The sequence below is a fragment of the Eptesicus fuscus genome, chromosome 4 (genome assembly GCF_027574615.1).
Source record: "Eptesicus fuscus isolate TK198812 chromosome 4, DD_ASM_mEF_20220401, whole genome shotgun sequence".
Lineage (NCBI taxonomy): Eukaryota > Metazoa > Chordata > Mammalia > Chiroptera > Vespertilionidae > Eptesicus > Eptesicus fuscus.
In genome coordinates, this window is record NC_072476.1 from 83,457,996 (window position 1) to 83,474,236 (window position 16,241).

Here is a 16,241-nt window from a genome sequence, read left to right on the forward strand (position 1 = left end):
AAGGTCATCCAGAATGTCATCTGGAAGGACGTCCAGAAGGTCATTTGGCTATTCGGTCTAATTAGCATATTATTCTTTTATTACTATAGATAACCCCAGATTTTGAAAGATTGAAGTGGTTTCTACTTAGACAGTGCTCTTACCTTGCTACCTGAAGTACATAATAGAGAGGTGAAAGGGCACTGGAGGTGCTAAATGGGTTGAGTGGGATCAGGGTCTCGTGGGTAATCATCCTTTCACTGAAATAGTGGTAGTTCTCTCCCAAAAAGTTCTTATAACCAATTTTATTTACTAAATTTTTAATGCAGGTTTAGACTGCTGTGAACAAATAGAACTAAGATTTATGCTTCATAATTTATGCACTTAATTTTGGTAATTAACATTTCTGATAGTTGCAAATTTTCCCAAAGGGAGCTTGAACATGCCTATGCTTTTCCATCCAAGTACATCCAACAATATGTCTATGTATTAGGGGGCCTAAGTGAGAGAAAAAGTGCTTCAGAGGAACAGGATGTGCAGCAAGATTCTCTGCAGGAGGAGGGTGATGCTAGAGCAATTTGTGGAAAACGATTCTTTGGTAACTGTGGAGGACAATCTAGAGGCACAGTCCTGCAAAGTCATTCAGAGGCTGTGCATACATCCAGTGACAAGGAACACACAGAGGCAGGCCTCGAGTGTGTGCAAACAATACGTTTACTACCTTGGGCAGACTCTTTATTTACTCATCCACCAGATTTATATTAAGGGGCACTACGGGGGATTTGGTAATAAATAAGATGGTCATGTTCTATAACCTCATGGAACTTACACATAAACTGTTTTGCTTTAAAATACTGTACATGCAGAGGTGTTAGTGCTCTGACCTTATGACCACAGTATATCATTCTATAAAACTTTCAGGCATGACTTGAATCCACAGGAATTCAGTTGTAAAGCTATTGGATTTGCCAGAAGAGAGAACATTGGCTTTAAATGACAAATCATGTAAAGAAATAAATTTTTAAAAGACCCTTTAGCTTTTAATGATTTAACAACAGCAGTGTGCTTGGAGACTATTGAATCAGAAAACCGTGTGATCATTCATGTGGTCAACTGTATAAGTGAGTGATGGCGGGGCTGGGGGAAGAAGAACTTCCCAAAATGACAGTGTTCTCCTGTAAGGCAGGAAAACCACTTTTTGGTTCATCCCAATGGCTTCCCGACCGGAGTGACTTGTAAATCCAGATGGAAAGACAAATATCTGAACCCTATGGGAAGCTCCAGGTTGTTCTTGTAGGGTTTTGTTTGGCATATTTTCTAGAAATCCTTTTCAGATAGTTCTAGAAGCTCTAAACTAGCAATCTGTTACTACAAAATATCCTCAAATTACAGTAAGCTGGCAAGCAGTCATCCAGTGTCTACTTTCAGCCTGGCATCTGTGAACACACTCCTTTTTAACAAGACTAAGCTATAGCCCTAGATCAAGGGAAATTGTGTGTCTGTTGGTCTTTGTATTAGTTGGGACTGTGTTTCACTGTGAATACAGAGATCTAAAATAGAAGTGGCTTAAAGAACATAGATGTTTATTCTCGATCATGTTAAAATCCAAATGTAGACAGTCTAGAGCTAATGTGGCAACACTGTTCTATAAAGTCTTCAAGAACCTACGCTCCGTCCCTTTGGAAGCTATTAGATGTGCCCTTTATGCCTAAATTCAACTTGTGGTCCAATAGGGCTGCTCCTGCTCCATCCATCAACTTCATCTTCTAATCAGTAGAAAAGAATGAAGAAGGACAGATATGAGATATATGACAGATGTCTTTTAATAGAAGCTCTTGAAACCTCCACATAACACTTCTATCAATCCATTTACAAAAACATAGTGTATGTGACAACACCTGGCTACATAGGAATCTGAGAATGTTCTCTAGTTTTAATTTTCTCTACTAATACAGCTGATGGAAGCACACCAATATTAGGGGACAGCTAGCAGTCTCTGTGACATTGTTGCTTATTAATAATTTTGCATGCATTTTAAATATTTAATGTCAGTCTGCCGCACTGAATTTGCAATGTCATTTATAGTATGGTCTTTTACGGTATGAGCTTAGTAGCTGCAGTGTTCAGGGAAGTTGCATTAGGTTTACTAGAGTATTTTACCTGTGCCGAGTTAAGGGACCTAAAGATTAAATGGGCCGGACTAATCACTAATTAATTTTAATGCTATGTGGCCGTAGATTCCCTCCCTCAAAGCTTGCACGTCCACTTGGAATTAGGGGAAGAAGAAACTAGTAGTTTGTGTTCTTAATACTGTGCGATGCTCATCATGTTCTTACCAACTCATTCTCTATTTCAGTTTGAATCACAGGTACATTTTGAACTTATTGTAGAAAGAGTCCTGAAGTTTCACATGAGAATTACTCTGCTTGTTCTAACAAGATTGTGTCCCAGCAGGAATGCCAAAATTTGATAGCTACAAATAGGGAGGTCTTAAAAGAGAGGGGAGAAGATCATTTCTTTTAACTCTACTGCAGTGTCTTGGATTAAGGTACACGATGGTTACCATTTTGCTGACATGAGGCAGACATGTCACAATATGGGGAGAATGAACAATCACAGAGCTGATTTAATTTCCAATGGGGTTTATGGAAGCACCAAAACACGATGTACCAAATGATCCTAAAAGTATGAGGTAATCTAATTTGTTCCATCATTACAAGAAATTAAAGCCACGCATAATTACATCCCAATAGTAAAAAGAACCCATTAACGTGCCATTGTTATTGACTGAATAAAGTGAGCTTTTTGATTACCTTGGCTAGCCACATTTTAATTTTTGTCTGTCCATTTACTCCAAAACACATTAGAGGGCCTTAACTGATTTTGACAAAAGAAGCTGCATTATTAAAGGTGCAGTTTAACCTTAGAAACTTAAGTTTAATTACTAGGTTAGAGTTTTCAAATGGGCATATTTTCTACATTTCAGCAAATTTGGGGATGTAATTATTAGGGAGTCTTTGTTTTTTAGTGTTCATTAGAGGTCCAGGATGACAGGAAAGGCTTAAACTTAAAGAACTGATTTTGTTGTAGTTGTTCCACCAAGAGTCTCTCCAAAGAGAGGTGTCTGTCTGATCTTTTAGGAGAGGACCCAAAACCCCCAAATGCAGTGATTGAGAGGCGTGCCTCCCAGAGGAAAAGCCTCGGCAGGGCGGAGTACCCAAACCTCCAAGGGAGTGGAGTTAGGCAGCTAAATGATGTGCGATGAACTCTCCCATACATAGTGTCCCTGTGATTTAGCATCCAAACCAGGGCACTTTGGAGAATGAAAGGCAATGCTATTCATAATGACATTGGGATCACAGATATAAACCTGGTAAATTCCAAACCAGTGGGATGAATGGACCCCCATCCATAAGAAACAGAAACCTAAACAAATAGATGTCATAAGGTTTTTAGGTAATCAGAGAATAAATGGTTCTGCGGGACACTAAGAGGAGAAAAAATGGAGACAAGGGTCACTCTCCCAGGGCTTTCTCTCCCCAGCACGAAAGTCCCTCTAGTCACGTGACATCTCAGACTGTGAGGTTTACAAGCCCCTGAACCGTGTTAATATTCCTCTAAGTCTAGTTATTGGTTCTCAGATACATTAGCAGCTCTGGAAACATTACAGAAAGGTAGCCTTAATAAAGGGAATGCTCCATGCTTGTTCAGTTAACTCAACCAACGTTTAGTGGATACCTGGTTTGTGACAGGCAGTGTTTAGCACCAGAGATTGAAAAATAAATTTGATGTGGTCGCAACCCTGGAGAAACTCCATATATTGCCAAACAAATCATTGTGATAGTTCAGTGAGTTAATTACTTGAAGAGTTAACTTCAGATTTGGCTGCCGTGCATCAAACATGGTATTTGCGTGTGTGTCTATCTTTAGAGGGAACGCCTGCTGGGTGGTAACCTGGATTTTCCTAGTCCCCTACTAATGCTAGACACCATAGCAAAATAAACAGGGTGAGCGGGCTGTTTTAGAGAGGGGGGTGTAACTCAGAGGGCCTTGTTTTCCAGACTGCTAATTTGTTTATTTTTCCACCTGGAAAGCTCTTTCCTACCATCTGAGCTCTTCTGGCCAAATCAACAGAGACAGGCTACAAAGATTTTGAAAGTCTGGGTTAAAAGGTTTGCTTGTTTAATTAGATAAAAAATTTGAGAACACTCTCCAGGATTACTGTTCCCAATCACATTGATAAAGCCGAGAGAGACTCAGCCAGCTAGTGGATAAGGGAATCAGGGAGAAGAATGAGCTGGGAATAATTCAAGAAACAGTCAGGCATGCTCTGTGTACCTGCATATTCAATTCATCATTTTCTGGACACTTACTATTTTTCAAGCACTGCTTTCCATGCATCATCCTATTTAATCTTCAAAATCACCCCATGATGTAGGTACTGCTTCCATTTTACAAATTAGAGAACAAGCTTAGAGAAGTCAGTTTATATGAGGGTCTCACACTAGTCAGTGGCAAAGCTCAGGTTTGGAAACCAGGACTACCTGACTCCAAAAATGGTTCTCCTGAAAAGTCCATCTTTGGCCCAGAATAACCCAGTATATAATCCACTCAAAGATTAAGAAGTGCCAGACCCGCTGACCTTGTTTCTAAAGAAAGGAATTGACCCGGGGGGGGGGGGGGGGGGGAGAGGAAGGGAGCCAAAGTTGGAGTGGGGGCTTAACTCAGGTAGAATAGACACTTTCCACCAGAATCCGACCAGTTTAAATCCAAGGTGCCAATCTCACCCTGAAGGAGAATTATGTTAGCAATGCTTACTTGTCCTGATGAATTCACTTCTAAAGTTACATTGTCCCACAAAGAGAACAGGACCCAGGGGCCAGCGGTCCCAGCTCCTCGGGAGAAAGAAGCAGGCAGAGGAAGCAGCGTGTGGGAAATTCCAGCTGCAAAACGTGATCATGTTTTCCTCACCCACTTACCCGGCAGCCCCAATTTTTTCCCTCTGCCTCCCACAATTGCCCTTTTACCGTAACTGTCTTTTTTTGAATGAACATGATCGATCTTCCATCAATCCGCTTCCAGTTGGTTGATTTTCTGCTTTCAGAGACTCGTGCCTACCCTCTCCTCCTTCGCCCTGGTGGTTGTAGCTGTATGCCCCTTTTCCTCCCTCACGCCTAGGCTTCCCCTGCCGAGAATTTGGAGAGCTGAAGGAAAACACTGTTTTGTGCTTGGTGTGCCTGAGGCCCGGTGCCAGGAGCTGATTCTTGCCCCATCCGAGCCACCCGACCCACTCTTCCTGTTGTTCTCACATTGTTCCCTTAATCCCAGCCAAGTTTGCGAACTCTGATGATGAGTTACCAGGTGGAGGAGAGCAGGGACAGCCTCTCCGGGAGCCGGGGCTGGACCCTCGCAGCTTTCCTGCCCCGCACATGCTTCTACCATAGGGCACACAAATTGCTTTTCACATCACTGAATTGTTCGCTTGTTGATCAGAACCTCTAGATTGTGGGCTCCCTGAAGCCAGAGATCTTCTGAATTCAGCTCTGACATTGAGCACCTCTTATAGTGCCAGATTGCCCCCTTCGGATATTGAATAATACTTATTTGGTAGTTAATTGAACCAAAGCTTAAGTTGACAAGTACGAATCATGTAACAATGTCTGTTTTCCTAACTTTTTCTGTGGAAAGGACTCACCCCCTGGTAAAAACCAAAACAGACAAAGATATGTGAATTCCCTCCCACTCCAGAACCCATCACCCTTAATCGCCTCCTGAGTGCCCTCCTCCATGAGCAATCTCAGGATCACCCATTCCAGACTTTCCTGCTGGTCCTAAGGACAGCTTGTCATCTGCTTCCTTTGAAGGGGCATTTGCTTGAAGGAAGTAACCCGTGAAAGGCAGGAATAGAATAGATGAAAAGAAAGAGGGGAGGAATGACTGGATGAGCAAGTGACAAATCTGACTAGAAAGGCAGATGAGACCCTGAGGAGACTTCCTAACCAGAGGTGAGCGTGTGTAGGTGGCATCAACCACCGGAGATGGTGAGGACAGATGGGTCCAGTGAGGTCGATTGTAGAGGGGCTCCCAGGAGTCTAACTGAAGTTTGGATGCAAACTTGTAGGTATTAAAAATCCAGAATATGGTCTTGCATGAGAAGATATATTATTATTATTGTACAAGAGGTGCTTTGGGAACTTAAGGTTATGTAGGAGAGACTGAAAGAGGAAAAGACCCCTAAAAATAAACAGCTAGAAGTTCCAGTAATATTTTTGTAAGAGTTTAAAAGCTAGAGAAAAAAAAATGAGGGCTATATGGAAAATTTTGTTTTTTCCTATTCGTTTGCCAATTAAAGAGTAGGATGTATGGCACTCTTTGAGGAACTGTGCTCCCTATTTGGTTGAATCATTAGTAATTGTTAGGTCATTGGAGTCAGATATTTTTGGTCAGGCCAAGTTCCTCACAGGACATTTCATAGGGGTCCAGTTGGTCCATGGACAGCTGAGATCATTTGGCCAAGGCCATTCCTGAGTAACCGTTGGAACCAGGAAAGGAATCTCTGTCTTTCGACGCCAAATCAAATAGTCTTTCAGTGACACCACATTAGCATTCTGGATTCCAGAAACACTTAATTTCTCTACCTTGAATGTGTAAGGTCTTTAAGGGCTTGTCTAAAACACTGCTCTCAGGAAGGTTTCTGTCACTTGTGCTAAGGACATAAACTTTTTTGTTTGCTCCTTAAAATATTTAACTTTGTAATTAGTTGCCAAAATTTTGAAAACATACATTTTGCATTAAAATATCCAAATGTGGGGATTCTCTTGAACAATCTGAAGATCTGGCAACAGTTGGCCAGCATTCCCACATATGCCCTCTGAGGTCCCACCTGCTGCCCCAGCAGCCCCCACCAACCACATCATTCATTCACATGACGTGTCTGGCTCTTGCAGGCACTTCAGTGGGTGACCCTGCTTCATGTGTTCAGCTGAGAAGCCTCTAGTGCCCTGAGGAAACTCACACGTTTGGAGAAATGATTTACAAAATATCTTCACATTAAGCAGCTCATACCTGAGATCTCTGTGTTCTACTTACTTCGCCCTTGCAGTAGGAAAGTAGGGGAGTTTTTATTATAAAGTGGGAAGAAGAAAGAAGAGGGAGACTAACTTTTATTAAGTTAGGTGATTCCTTAGCTAGTGTTTTCAAACTTACTGGGAGATTATAAAATCAGTTTAGTAGGTCACAGTCAAGATTTTTAAATGAAGTAGAATAGAAAACATCAGAGTGAGACATACATGGTAAGGGTAAATAGTATTTATTGTAAGTTCTATTTCAATTATTTATCTGTATATATTGAATCAAATATAAATTAGTGTATATGTGTGTATACTATTTCAATTATATATAGATTCCCTTTATATTGCATATATTTCTTTTTATTTATTTCACTTAAACTTAAATTCATGATTTGTTAAACAAAGACTTATAAACAAATTTTGCCATGGCTATTATAATATATCATTCACTCCCCCTTACCTTTTAAACAAATACAGGTATCAAAGCATTCCTCTACTGTACATATATTTTATACTAGGAATCAGTACCCACACTTCTTCAAAAAGGAGCACAATTAACAACAGTATTCATTGTACCTACTTTAAACAAGTATACTTGTCATAGTACAAAATATAATTCTTACAATGGCTCACTATCTAAAAAGTTTGAAAGCCACTGCTTCATCTCATTTAATCTTCCCCCCAAACTCTATGGGCGCAGCCTGGGCCTTCAGAAGAAAACAGCAGTCTCCACAGGCATTGAAGTCTCCCATAATTCTTGCTGGTTGGAAGATGTAAAAAAAAAAAAAAAAGAATGGTCTGGTTATCTGGGGCTTGACACTGATAAAGAAAGGTCAGTTTCAAGGTGGGTAGCCATGATTACTAGGTCAGTAATAACAAGTTATGAAAACAAAATATAAAGACCGAAATTAGAATGTGGACCCAAATATCCAGAAGCTGTTTCATTGGTTAGATTTGCAACAAAAATTTATATGAAAAAAAATTTATTCCAGTGGGAAAGCATAGTAGTGTTAGCAAAATAGCAAAATTCATAAAACTTAAAAGTTGTACTTCAAGAGTTAAGATATGTAATGCTGTTTAAAATATGTATAGTCACCAGAAGGACATACTATTACAATTAATTTTAGTGGCTATCAGACGTGTCTTATATAAAAAAAACTTCTGCTCATATTAATAGCTAGTGATCTCAGTGTAAAATGTCCACACCTTAAATAATTCTAGCTAGAAAATATGCCCTGGAGATTTATAAATAAATATATAATATGTACAGCCATTATGTGTTCAGACAATGGGAAGAAAAATGCTATGCAATTTCTTTCTCTGATCAAGAAGCTGTAATTTAAGCATAAACCTGGAATACTCAAAATAAAATTTGGGTTTACAAGATCAAGGCATGGCAAGAAGTGTCCAGATTTCTGTGGACACGTCAAAAGCTAATCTTAAGACTGAAATAACGCATGAATGGCATGCATTATGCATCTTGCTTAATAAAACAACTGCAGTTGAAATTGTGTTCATTTTCAGTGAGATATAGGTGCTGACTACTCCTAGCATCAAAGATATGTACAGAATTGTTCTTATAGCTTGGTGCTCCCTGGGGAAGAGCACTATTCAATTTGCTGTCATAACTGCTTTGCCCACCTGAGGATTGACACATCAACCCTTTTGTGGGCCTTCCCTTGAAGCACTGGTGAAGTTCCCCCAGAGCCAGGCAGGGACAACTTCACCATCGCTGACCCCAGTGCGGTGCTGCACCGGGCCCAGGTATGAGAGAGGGTCTGGGCAGGGGAAGGCTGGCGTTACATGAGACCAAGGACTCTGGGCAACTGATCGTTTGCTCCAAACTGGACAAGTCCAGGTCCTACGAGCAAAGAAGCATTGCAAGTCTTACTTTATGTTTTGCTAGACACAATGTAGTTTCTGAGAAGTGTACAATTTTATGGAAAACAGTAAATGGATTCTAGCCCTGCCCCCACGGAAAAAAAAAAAAAAAGAAGAAGAAATGGGAGGAGAGAAATGACAGTTCAAATCAGCTGTTATATATTACATGTAACAGACTTGATAAATACTTATAATTTTTAACAAAAGTCACGCATTTAAGTAGAAATCAAACCAACAGAAATGCAATAGGCATGTGGATATGTGATTTTTAAATTAAAGTTAGTCTTAAAATTCAAATAAAATATGGAGAATGGCCTGGGGCAGTGTGGGGGGGGGGAACCTTCTGTAGGATGTATTTTTAGCCCTATTTAGAAAAGAAAAAACCAAGGTACAGGAAAGCTAAATAATTTACCCGTGGTTGCTAAGTTGCAGAGGCCATCAGTTGAGCCTAGACCTCTCTTCCTTAAGTCATGCCCTTTCTATTGCTCATAACTGTCCTAATAGGCACTGAAGTGGATACCCCGAAAACGCTGCTTCCCACTTGCTGTGCATCTGTACTGCTGCAGTGGATTCTTGATCTCCCTCCTGCTCTCTTCTTTATTTTCTCCTCCTGGGCTACCAGTGCACTTATCCAATTCCCACCATCTCCATTAGCTCAAGGCCATGCATTTAAGTATTCAACTCTATTTCCCTTCTCCCTTCAAGGAGTCTACTCCATCCATTCTATTTACCGCCCACACATGTAACCCTTCTCCAGGCTCCAGACGTTTCTTCTACCTGAAAAGAATGCTAGCTGACTCCCTCCTCCCACAGCCATTCAAGTTACAGACTTCATCGTCAAAGGCGTACATCCTGGTTCACCTTCTTCCTGGAACCCTGTACACTTAACTACAGTCCATAAAGTCCCCTCCTTCTGGGCTACAATAGCACTCCCGAGCTGAATGATTTCTACATCACCTTACACTGTCTCTAGGCAGCAGCTGCTCACGTGTCTGATTTTCTCAGCAGGATATTATAAGTTCCTTCCCAGGCCCAGGCCACTGAATCTTTCATGTTCTTGTATTTCAAAGCAACAGAACAGCAGAGAGGCTCAATGAATATGTATGGGGTTTCTTGACTGCTCTCTTTCTGGGAAAAAGAAAGAGGAAGCAATGGAAAGAGGCAGATTACTCTCCAACCATTCTCAACAGTGCAGGAAGGCCTGAGAAGGGGAAATATGATGTCGTAGGTGGGATTTTGAATATTATGGGAACCTACAGAACTCAAGTAGTGTGTTTATGTTTTTGGACTCACCTGACATGGTACAGGACAAAGCTTTCCAAAGTATGCTTTAAAAAACTATAGTTGTATTAAAAAAAAAATCTGATGTCAAATAAATTTAGGTTATACTTGTCATTAAACGGGTCTCTTTGCTGTAGAACTTCTAGATTTTGGTAGGTTCATGTCCATGACAAATCACTGCCAAAGAGGCTACATATTCAACATTTCCCAAACTTGTTTAACCACAGAATTCTTTTGGTAAAGGGAATCTTGTAGGAATACTGTTCATATGAACATTCTTTGGGAAATGTTGGCACGATCCTCCCAGCAAACCCACAGTAAGTGGTGCTCTTTCATTAGCCAATGACATATATTCCACATTTTTTTATACATAGTAACTTTGCATGATTTGGTGTGGTCTTGTGAAGACTATTGTAGATCTTAGATTTGTTCACTCGTATTCAGCCCAGAGCTGGTTGATATGTGAGGGTTCATGGTGATGATAGAAAAATAGTAACTGGTTGAGGACTGATAACCTGTGAGAGGAAGGAACCTCTCATATATCAAATGCCTTATTGCAGATAAACTTATTTAAACAACCTTTTAAGTTGTTCTCCCACTGGCAGTGGCACATGTTTACCCTCCATCTCAAATGTCACCTCCCATCCTCCACCTAAGTTAACTCTTCAATCATCCTTAGAGACTCGAGGCTAACATTCCTTCTTTCAGAAAGCTTTCCCAGATCTCTCACAGGCTGTGGTAGGTGACACTTTCCATGTCCCCTTTCTCTGCCTTGTGCTTACCTATACCTACTACCTGGTTTCAGTGGACAACTTACATACCTGCTTTCTCATTAGACTATGAGCTTCTTAAAACACAGTTATTTCCTTACCTTTTGGGTACTCAACATCTAGCACACAGCAGGTGTTCAATAAAAGAAGATCATCATATCCAGTAGAGTGGAGAGTCTTTGAGAATTAGGCAGAGCTTTCAACTACCTTATTCAATGCTAAATCTCCATCATTTAATGCAGTGCCTGGAAAAGTATCGATTAGGTGAGCAATGCAAGGTTATTTAACTCAGGGTCTCTCACTTACATTAAAATAATCTATAAGGTACTTTTTATTATCCCCAATCCACGGGTGAGGAAATTACGGCTTTAGAAAGATTAAGTGATATGCCAGGAATTATGGCTTGTATGTAGAAGAGAGATTGGAACTTCCCTCTACTCTTCTAGTTTCAGTCAAGGGATAATACTGCTTATAGTCTAACATGGGTCATATGGAGTCTCCAACCCAGATTGTCTGATTAACCTTGGCTCAAATCCCAACTCCTTGGACAAAAGCCCTCCCTGCTCTTATACCGACTTCCACAAGTTTTCTCCTCTTTCTTTGCTTCTTCTCTTCAGTGTCAGCTCAGGCTGACATTTCAGTTTGGGCCAACTCAGCCTCCAAGCTCAGTCCCTTCACTGGGTTAAAACAAAACAAAACAATACAAAGAAAATCTCTTTATTTCAGCATTTTATGCCTTCAGTAACTTTATTAAAGATTTGAGAGAGAGGGTGATTTATAGGGTGGAATTACCCTGTCTGCCAAGTTGACTCCTTACACACACACACACACACACACACACACACACACACACACACACTTACACTTCTGAAACAATCGGCATAGTCTTCCCCTCTCCTATGTAGAAGAGATGACAGATTAGTTCCACCCAAACCAGGGCTCCTTAAAGTCACACCTTCTATATAAGTATCCTTATCAAACACTTTCTTGCAGGCAGGCTCTCCCTGAAAGAAATTCTGATGAAAACAGTTATGGTGAATATAGTATGATTAAAATTTCAGTGACTGTAGTTTTTAAGAGCAAGAAGTCTATCCCCTTACAAATCACATTGGGAAGTCTTTTTCTATTCATGCCTGACATATCTTGTGAACACATGCCTATGTATAAATTTAATTCTGAGATTGTCTTAGATAAGAAGAATCATCAGAGAAGCAAATGTTCTATAAATTATTAATTTTATTCTACCAATAATATGGCTGAAGATAATGGTCTCACTGACTTCGGCCTCACCTACTTCAATCCCATTTATTCCAGAGCTCTAGAATTTTCCATCTAATTAAGATCAGAGCCCATATCACACAGTACTCGGAGTCACTCAGCAGTTCCCACTCTTGAGGTTCAGTCCAAAGGCCTTACCTGCAGATGCCTGACAAGACTTCCATGGCCAGGGTCTGTGGATTTCTCCAGCCTCTTTCCCCCTGAGCAAGGCCCTGCTCATGAGAGTTCCCTTCTCCACATACACATGCACACATACCTTACTAAATATAGGCCCATATTTTTACTCATATTTTTTTCTCAAAAAATCCTTCTCACCCTCTTATCTCCTATTTCATTCGTTTGGACTCAGCCTCCTCCCATTCTACCCCTGTCCCAGTCTGATTTAAATAGCTGTTTTTTATTCTTCCATAGCCCATGTGTTTTCTTCTTTCAGAATGCTTTCTATTCATTCCTTTCTAGACCCCAGGATTTCCTTGAGTAAGACACACCCTTTTAATCATCTTGTGTTTACAGACTCTGTTAAATACATGACACCTAGTCCATTCTAAATAAATTACTGATGCTTCTAGAAGTTGACTTACTGAAAGTACTAGAAGTCACTGAAACCCAATCTTGCATTTATTTCATTTTAAAGTTCTACTAGAGCCTTAGGCAAAGCACTAGAAAAAAAATCGTAAGATAGTGAGAAGCTAGAAGGAAAAAACTCAGAAATTATGCACATCTTCCCTTTGGGGGATTTTTGAAGTAATAAGTGAAATATTATATATTTCATAAGCTTTTAAAATACTTCAAAACAAGAACTTTGATGCCAGAAATATACTTGGACATGAGAGCAGCTTGCCACTGGCAAGCTCTGCTTCAACCTGTTACATGTGCACATTGAAAATGAATCCAACTCCTTCATGTACTTCCCATCAGATAAAATGCATAGAGGAGCGGGGAAACGTCAGCAAAAGTCAGAACTAACCTGCACAAATCTTTTACTATAGCGAACTCAGGGAGGGATTCGCTCAAAGCAACACATGAAATAGAAATCATTTTTCTCCAGTTCTGCCTACTTCAGATACCATCGACTCCAACCTTAGGAACAAAGAGAAAATTTTGGTGGGAATTAGGGGAGGAGAAGTTGGAATTGGTTAGGAAGACATATATTTTTTATTTTAAGAAAAATCTAAATCAGCTATTACAGTTGTTTTTGTTTTGTTTTTTAATTAAGTGTAAGCAAATGGTGTTCGTAGTAAGTGATTTGGGGTGGGGGAGGAGGACTGTTCTCTTCATTTATACCAATAGGCCTATCTAGGAATTATGACGAACTTATACAGACCTTAGTCATTCATATTTGGTAAAGCCAACAGCCACACAGTTACACATCACATAGAGTGGATCCTTTTACCTCAATGGTCAACATTGCCTAAGTTGTGGGTAAGGGTAATTGCTAAACATTTCACAAGAAAACGACCTCAACCCCTCGCTAACTGCTGTGGCTCTGAGGCAATTCCTTTTTTCCTTTGCATAGGGAAGCTGCTGCTTCAGCATCTCCTCCCGGAGCCCCTGGCACCGGTTCAGGCCATGTGTCAGGGGAACCCTTGATCACATCACAATGACGGAAGCCAAGTGCTAGCCTGCAAGAATTGAGAACTGTTTGTTCACAGAAGATCCCGAGTAGAATCACGGGTGTTCCATAGTTCAAGGGTGCCTTGAAGGAAACCATGTAGGAGGAGACTTTCAAAGGCTCGAGTTATTTCTCAGTTGCTGTTCCCCTGCACTCTCCTAGCTTTTAGGGAATTTCGCCAACAGTTGTTGATTGGGAATTCTTCTCCCTATAGTGAGTCCCTTGGCTTAGCAAGATGTGAGACAGTTAAATAGAAGAATTTTCCTATAGTTTCAAGGAGTACCACAGGGCATACTACTCTCTGGGGGGAAAAGTATTTTATTAAGGAATACAGTTTGTGTTCTTGGTAAAATCCAAAATTAAACGAGCTCACTGTTTGTGTCTCACTGTCGACGACACTTAGGTGTGTTTGTTTAGTGTGGTGACTCAAGTTCCTGTAAGATTGCTGGCTACTTCACATTGAGGCTTTGTAGCAGGGATGAAAAGGTCAGTTACTCAGTTTCTTTAGAACATTTGGGGTTAAAATTCCTAAAAGTTAAGATTTAATAACGATCCTGAAAAACTGTGGTTAACCATATTGCCTATAAACCTAGGAATTTGGAAAAAGTAGTAGTAGTTCTATGCTAATATCAACAATAATTCTTTATTTGAGCAACAGTTTTATAGAACAAACTGTTCTTTGCTGTTATTAGTAATTATTTTCTTACTTGTTGGTAAGTAGATGTGCTCTGTTCATTTTTTTTTCCATTCTCCAGATTTATAAGGTACATGCAGAAGATGTTAGAACTTAAAATACATCTATTACCACATTATGATTGCACCAAATGTTGATTGTCTAGGATTTGGACATAAAGTAGGTCTTCTGAAATAAGTTGTTCCCATTGCCCCTGTACTTCCTTCTGAAGAGCAATCCTGTGTTTAAGTACCTGTTTTGAAGCATTGGCTCTCCAGAATTACAATTCTATTGTGATTAAAAAATAAACAGTGAAATGTAATATCTGGTGCCACATCCTGTTAGGCCCAAGGCCTGTATTTCTGAAAAGCTTTGAGAAGTTGAAGATGGGAGGGGATTACTTACATAGGAGCTCAGACTTTTGGAAGAACTGGAGTGCAGGGAAGAGGAACATGGAAAGCCAAGTCTTAGCGGTATGGAGAGAGGATTCCTGGCTTCTGATGTCACCAGTGACTGGAAAGATGACAGTGAAAAATCCTTGACACAATGATTTTGGTTAATCTGTCCATTGTTAGCATACCACTGGGTATGCTAACAATGGACAGATTGCCCAAAATAAGTCAATTTATTCTTAAAATATCCTACATCCCTATTTTATACAGCAGAGAGATGAAAAAAGCAAAAACAAAACCATATAGCCCTGGCCGGGTAGCTCATTGTCCCATACACTAAACGGTTGCAGGCTGGACTCCAGTCAGGGCACAGGCCTAGGTTGTGCGTTCAATCCCCATTCTGGCTCCTATGGGAGGCAACCAATTGATGTTTCTCTCTGCATTGAAGTCCCTCTCTCTTTCATTCTCTTTCTCTTTCTTCCTTCCCCTCCCCCCTTTCCTCTCTCAAATCAGTGGGAACATACAGATGTACTACCATCATCACAACTAGGTACTGCTATGCTTGCCTATGGAAGGTATTAAGTACAATGAAAATAAGTTATGGTCATAGGCTTAATTATTATTTATGATCTTAAGGGTGTGGGATTACAAGGGACTTTCTACATTATGCCTTTGTGTAATGTTTCAAATTTTATAACAAGCATGTTATATTTTTATATTCTTATAATCAATCAGGGCAAGGCTATACAGGTAAAATATTTTATACTTACTATCTTAAATTATCTTTAAGGTTGTTCTTTTTGTTAGAGATAAAAGCTCCAGTCTTACACTTTATAACTCACCTGGCAAGGTTTAGGCAGTTGTTTCTTCACCTCAAGTATACATTTACAGAGATTGGTATAGGGGAAAAAACACAGTAGCATAAAAGAGGCAAATTTTAACCTAGAGTTCTCAAAGCAAATAGCAGCAGTTCAAGAATCCTTGATAACAATGAACCACGCAGTACATGTAACAAATACTTGAAAGTTATTCTAACTTTTACAAATGATATATGAAAACTTACCTGGAGAATCCCAGGAGCTTGAGATTCAGTCTGTGAAATTCTTTATTGTGCTGCTGATCATTTATAGAGCCTACATTTCAAAGGCAGAATTCCTTCTCCTATATTACCTGTAGATTCCAAGACCAAGAAAAGCCATCTCACCAACTTCATGCAAGCTTTTCAAGGTATTCTTTCTAACCGAAAATAACAAAGTTTTATAAGATGGACTTTGGGGAGCTTAGATTATTTTTCCCGCGAGAGGT

The 16,241-nt window shown here is 40.0% G+C and overlaps 1 long non-coding RNA gene across 2 annotated transcripts; it reads right to left on the reverse strand.

The window, feature by feature from the left end:
• Positions 1-7,326: 7,326 nt before the first annotated feature.
• On the reverse strand, positions 7,327-13,786 carry LOC129148875 (uncharacterized). Of its 2 annotated transcripts, XR_008555873.1 has the most exons (4): positions 13,584-13,786; positions 13,227-13,339; positions 11,083-11,226; positions 7,327-7,809 (listed from the first exon to the last, which is right to left on the reverse strand). It is a non-coding gene; the product is annotated as an uncharacterized LOC129148875 (long non-coding RNA). The 2 variants fall into 2 exon arrangements; XR_008555874.1 differs by lacking the exons at positions 7,327-7,809; positions 11,083-11,226 and adding an exon at positions 11,558-11,658.
• Between the last annotated feature and the right edge of the window lie 2,455 nt (positions 13,787-16,241).